This window comes from Petaurus breviceps, unplaced genomic scaffold (genome assembly GCF_028583685.1).
Source record: "Petaurus breviceps papuanus isolate PSGF00001 unplaced genomic scaffold, PetGlider_PUasm1.0 37, whole genome shotgun sequence".
NCBI classification, from domain to species: domain Eukaryota; kingdom Metazoa; phylum Chordata; class Mammalia; order Diprotodontia; family Petauridae; genus Petaurus; species Petaurus breviceps.
The window spans coordinates 88,990,787-88,997,432 of NW_027186296.1; the positions used below are offsets into that span (position 1 = coordinate 88,990,787).

Sequence of the window (6,646 nt, forward strand, 5' to 3'; positions counted from 1 at the left end):
TGAGTAACTTTATTTTTTAAATTTGAATAGTATTTTCCCCCAAATACATGTTAGGAAAAATTTTTTGCATTCATTTTTACAAGATTTTGAGTTCCAAATTTTTTCCCCTCCTCTCTCCCCTCCCTGGCAGTTTGATATAATTTATACATGTGCTATTATGTAAAACATATTTCCCATATTCATCACATTTGTTGAAGAAGAAACAGATCAAAAGGAAATAAAACCATGAGAAAAAATAAAATAAGTGAAAAAGATATACTTCAATCTGCATTCTGAGTCCATCAGTTCTTTATCTGGATATGGATAGCATTTTCTTTCATGAGTCCTTTTTATTTGTCTCAGATCATTGTATTGCTGAGAAGAGCTGAGTCATTCATAGTTGATCATCACACAATGTTGCTGGTATTGTGTACAATGTTTCCTGGTTCTACTCATTTCACTTTGCATCAATTTGTACAAGTCTTTCCAGTTTGTTTCTGAAATCTGCCTGCTCATAATTCCTTATTGCACAGTAGTATTCCGTTACATACATATTCCACAGCTTGTTCAGCCATTCCCCAATTGATGGGCATCCTGTCAATTTCCATTATTTTGCCACCAGAAAAAGGGCTGTTATAAATAATTTTGCACATGTAGTTCTTTTCCCTTTTTTATGATCTCTTTGGGATACAGACCTAATAGTGGTATTGCTGAATCAAAGGGTATGCACAGTTTGGTTGTCATTTGGGCATAGTTCCAAATTGCTCTCCAGAGAGGTTGGATCAGTTTACAACTCTACCAACAATGTATTAGTGTCCTGATTTTCTCACATCCTCTCTAACATCTATAATTTTCCTTTTTTTGTCATATTAGTCAATCTGATTGGTGTGAGGAGGTATTTCAGAGTTGTTTTAATTTGCATTTCTCTAATCAAAAGTGATTCAGAGCACTTTTTCATATGCCTATAGATAGCTTTGATTTCTTCTTCTTCTTTTTTTTTTTTTAAAGCAATCGGGGTTAAGTAACTTGCTCAAGGTTACACGGCCAGGTGTTTCTGGGTGGGTGCTAAGTGTCTGAGCCCACGATTTGATCTCCAGGTCTTCTCAACACTGGAGCCGGTGCTCTTACTCGCTGTGCTACCTGGCCGCCCCAAGTTTTGATTTCTTCAACTAAAAATTGCCTGTTCATACACTTTGACTAAGAATGGCATGTATTGGAGTGATTTGCCTTGCAGCGTTCATCTCTCCTCTTCTCTCTCTGCTGTCATGCCCTGCTCCGAAGCTACCCCCACTGTCGTCTCCCGGCAAGCGGGTTCGACTTGCGCAGCACAAGGAGGGGAGCCCTGTGCGCCTCCGTTTCGCCCAGCTCTCGGAGCGCGCCACGCCTCCCTTCAAGGGGTCAGCGCGGGCTGCAGGCTATGACCTGTAGAGCGCCTATGATTATACAATACCAGTCATGGAGAAAGCCATTGTGAAAACAGATATTCAGATCTCTCTTCCTCCTGGATGTTATGGTAGAGTTGCTCCACGTTCTGGCTTTGCTGCAAAACATTTTATAGATGTGGGAGCTGGTGTCAAAGATGAAGATTATAGAGGAAATGTTGGTGTTGTGCTATTTAACTTTGGCAAAGAAACATTTGAAATGAAAAAAGGTGACCGAATTGCACAGTTGATTTGTGAACGGGTTTTTTATCCAGAACTTGAAGAAGTCCAAGGCCTAGATGACACTGAACGTGGAGCCAGGGGTTTTAGTTCGACTGATCAGAACTAAAATTATATAAAGAGTAACTATAGCAGCTTTTCTCTTAAAACAGTTAATAAAAGAATTTCCACTTAAAAAAAAAAGAATGGCATGTATTACCATAAATTTGACTCGGTTCTCTATATATTTGAGAAATGAGGTCTTTATCATAGACACTTGCTGTAAAGATTGTTTCCCAGCTTTCTCTTTCCTTCTAATCTTGGTTGCATTGGTTTTATTTGTACAAAAGCTCTTTAATTTAATATGATCAAAATTATTTATTCTACATTTCATTATGTTCTCTATCTCTTGTTTGGTCATGAATTCTTCCCCTCCCCATAGATCTGACAGGTAGACTATTCTTTATTCTTCTAATTTGATTGCTTCAATGTCTATAGTTCTTTTTTTTTTTTTTAGCAAGATGCAGTTTCCTTCCCTATCTCTTTTAATTAGATAGATTTTTGCTTTTACTTTGTCTAAGATCAGGATTGCTTCCCCTGCTTTTTTTTTTACTTCAGTTGAAGCACAATAAATTCTGCTCCAGTCCTTACTTTACTCTGCATGAGTCTCTCTGCTTCAAGTGTGTTTCTTGTAAGCAATATATTGTAGGATTATGGTTTTTATCTACTCTGATTTCCTTTTCTATTTCATGGGAGAGTTTATCCTGTTTACATTCACAGTTATGATTACTACCTGTGTATTTTTCTCCATCCTATTCTTCCTTCTATTTGTCCTTTCTCTCCTTTCACCCTTTCTCACCTCGCCAGTTTTTGCTTCTGTCTGCCACTTACCCTGATCTTCCTCCCTTATGTCAGTTCCCCCTACCCCTCATTAGTCTCCTCCCCTCCTACTTCCCTGTCTGGTAACAAAGATTTATATATTCCAATGATAATGTATATTATTACCTATCTGAGCCAATACTGATTAGAGTGAAGTTGAAGTGATGCCCATTGCCCACCCTCCCATCTTCCCCACTACTGTAATGGGTCTTTCTCACCTTTTCATGTAAGATAATATACCCCATTCTACCTCTCCCTTCCTTCTGCAGTTTGTACTCCTCTTTCAAGGAGAAAGACTATTGAACATGGAGTTCAAAATGTGATTTCAAGCCTTACCTCCCCCATTTTGTTTATTAGCTATTTGATTTCAGAAAAATCTCTACATGTTTTCATTTCCTCATCTTTAAAACAGGGGCAAGAATAATGTTTGTAATGTCTCATTCACAAAACTGAATGAAAAATCAACGAATAGAGCAAATACTTGTAAATATATGGCTCTAGACTAAATATAAATTGGTAGGATTCTTCTCTTTACTATTATAAGAGATTTCCTATCCCTAAATAATACGGCAGACTAAATCTCGGGAAACAGTAGAAAGACAGACAGAAGAGATGTGGACAAAATATATGATTAGATACATGGGGTGTAGGTGAAGTGGAGGATATGTACAAAAGAAAAATAGATGGTTGGCTACTGTAGAGAAGTCAATAGGATGGAGTTGGGTCCAAAGTTTAGGAGATAAGGGGAGAAAACAAATAGGGAACAAGGCAGGCTTGGTTCTCCATAAGTTCCATTAAGTGAGGAGGTAACAAGAAGTTTTCAAATGGGGAGACTATGTAAGCTTTGTTCTCCAAGGAGCTCAGCATAGACAGATAGCAGGCCTCAAGAAGGCAGGGTAGGAGTAGAATTCCAGAGTTCTGTTCAGATGTGTGCATTACAACAGTGTTATAACCATTGATCCTAAGATGGGGCAGTTTGCTCTCTCTCCCTTTTCCTCTCCTTTCCTCTCTCTGTCTCCCTTACCCTCTCTCTGTCTCCCTTGAGCTCTCTCTCTCTCTCAATCTCTCTATGTCTCTGTCTCTGTCTCTCTCTGTGTCTCTGTCTCTGTCCGTCTCTCTGTCTCTGTCTCTTTCTCTCTCTCTTGTTTTATGTAACTAGGTAAGGAACAAGTGTGTGTTGTCAGCCAGCAAGAGGCAGGGCTTAACAAGTACCTGTGTAACTAAGGATTAGAACACCTGGGAAGGACCAACATTTCTAACACAACACTCTCTCAAGGGAAACTTTTCAAATGCTTGAGAAACATTAGGGATAGAGCTCTGTTTTATGTGAAATGTGGCCCTCTTCTACCCAGGCAAATTCTAGGTTAATAAAGGATTGAATGCGATTTCCAGGGATGCTCTGATACCAACTAGGATGTCTCTAGAAAGGAAACTAAGGGAGTGACAGTGGTAGCTACATTTTTCTGAGCTCCATTCTCTGCTATCAAAGTATAAGGCAGCTTTATAGTTCCCTATGAAAAGACCTTCAGGACCTCTGATCCTACTCCTATACAGATTCCTAACTCTATCTATATAATATTTAGATTCTTCTAAAATTCCTAGAGAAAAGCAGCATTGGTAGAGAGACTGTTTCCTTATTGGGAGTTCCTCTGCCCTTGACAAAGTGTCTGGCACATAGTAGGTACTAAATAAATACTTATTGATTATTGATTTATATAAATGAAGTCACTGGAGTACCACCCACCTTCATTCCCAACCTCCCCCTACCCTCCAAAAATTGTCTTCTAGACAAAGGCTCTGTATCAACTTTGGCTGCCTAAACAATACCAAAACTATATAAGAACCTAAGAGTTGCCACTTTGGTTCAGACACAAGGTTCACATTTAGGTCCAGATTCTATTACTAGCAACTCCAAGTGACATGCTATAGGAAAGTCAGGTAGTTATCTTCTGATGTCACTTTTTTTGCTTTTTTTTTGGAGGGCAATTGGGGTTGTGATTTGCTCAAGGTCACAAGGCTAGTTTTTGTGTTAAGTGTCTGAGGCCGGACTTGAACTCAGGTCCTCCTGACTCCAAGGCTGGTGCTCTATTCACTGCGCCACCTAAACGCCCCTTCTGATGTCACTTTTAAACCTTAAATCTATCCCAGCTTCTCTTAATGGACATTTATGACTCAATTATTCAAAATTGTTTCCAAACTCTTTCTGAATCCAATTCTACTTCTTGCCAAGACCATTTCTTTGAGTAGTTGGTTCTATAGATTCATTGCTTCAAGTAGGACTTTTCCTTGTTTTTTCTTGATGTCCACATAACATTAAACAATTGACTTGAGTGATAGGCTTGCTTTCCCCAAAGTAACTGTCTTTATCTCCACTAGATGGATGAATTTAATGGTGTGTGTGTGTGAATGTGTGTATATGTATACACACAAACACATATGTGTGTATATGTGTATATACACACATATGTGTATATGCATACATTTTAGTATATAGAAAGTGCCCCTGTTATATGAGGGTCCTATAGGTCCATAATTTAAGTATTGAGTCCACCTTTCTCTTAACCTCCCCAGAAGCCAAGGGTTTAGTGAATTTAATTCAACAGGAATTATTAACCAGCACATCTAATACATATCAGGCACTCTGCTAGGAGCTGGTGACACAAAGACAAAATTAAAATAGTTCCTGCCCTCCAGTATCTTATACTCTGCTAGACTAGATGCTTACTTACATGCTTGTTTCTCTTTGACAATTCTTCTCTCTGTAACTTAACACTTGGAATGTTTAGGCTCTGTTACCTAGTGGTATTCTGATAAAAAATGAATTCTGAAAGTTTCATGTATAGAAATGCTGACATTCCTATGACAGCAATAGAGGTTATTTATGTTTGTTTGATAGAGATGGATGGATGGATGGATGGATGGATGGATGGATGGATGGATAGATGAGACAGATATGTAATAGAAAGAGAACTAAAAAATCCAGATTTTTCAGTAAACCCTGAGCTAAATTGTATTGCAATATTGTTTAACAATAAATTTACTAGCCTCTTGCCAACTGAAAGAGGCTGTTACAGGATATTTTAATGACTTTGGTTAAACAAAACATTGAGGTTTTTCCTTTTTTTAGGCTGACACCAAGCTAACACTACTGTGTATGAGAAATGCCATTCTGCAACTCCTGTGTTTGTTGAGCTTTTTTTTCCACCAGATCCTAGGAATAGATAGAAACAGTTCATTTTTCTATACTCTTACCTCAATTGTCTTGTTTTCTTGGGGCTGGGAGGTTTAGGGGCATGGATGAATTAAATGTTCTTGGGATTGTTTCCCATTACACATTTGTCTGACGCTAAGAAAACCACATGGAGGTTATTGAGGTAGAGGAAATGTAGGGTGGGCCTTGGGCTTCTACCAGTGATTCTGCCTCAAATTCTATTTCAGTGGTTGTTTCCCTGGTCAGACTCCCTGGTGAGATGGACCCTACCCTACTTTCTGGTGAAACCCTTACCTTCCTAATGAGCACATTGGTGACTTCTAGACATCCTAACAGTTTACACAGGATCAAAGTACCGTAAGACCACAGAATTAGAACTGAAGGGGAACCTAGAAACTATTGAATCCAGAGATAACTTTTTTCTACATGAAAAAACTGAGGCACAGAGGAAACAAAAATCAAATGCCTGACACAGAGTCACATAGCAGTGAGTGTCTAAGGTGGGATTTGAATTCAGGACCTTCTTCATTTCAAGGCAAGTCTAGATCTCACGAATGTTTTGGTTTATACAAAAGAAAATTTGGAGGGAAAGAACAGAGAATTTAGGTATTACTAACCCTTTCTCCTTTGAACAATCACTGACTCCATCTTCCCTAACCTCCAATTTCCACATGCTTAATCAGGCCCTTTGTTCTTAGGATATCATCAGTGGTCTCAATGTAGAAATGAGATCCTCTTGTGTGTTTCCTGATTAGATTTACAACTTCAACCCTTTTGTACATCCTGCCTTCTCTGTTGAACAGGAATTGGTTGGCAATTCTTGCCTTAAAAATCCTTTAGAGACAAAAATTTTCTGAGATTTGGCACAAGTGAAGCACTATTTGAGATATGGAAAGAATTTTTCCTTCCTGGATCCAACTAGAATGGTAAGAAGTCT

General features: G+C 38.6%; 1 pseudogene; it reads left to right on the top strand.

The window, feature by feature from the left end:
- The first annotated feature begins 1,244 nt into the window (after positions 1 to 1,244).
- LOC138168652 (deoxyuridine 5'-triphosphate nucleotidohydrolase pseudogene) lies at positions 1,245 to 1,826 on the top strand (annotated as a pseudogene).
- Positions 1,827 to 6,646: the final 4,820 nt, after the last annotated feature.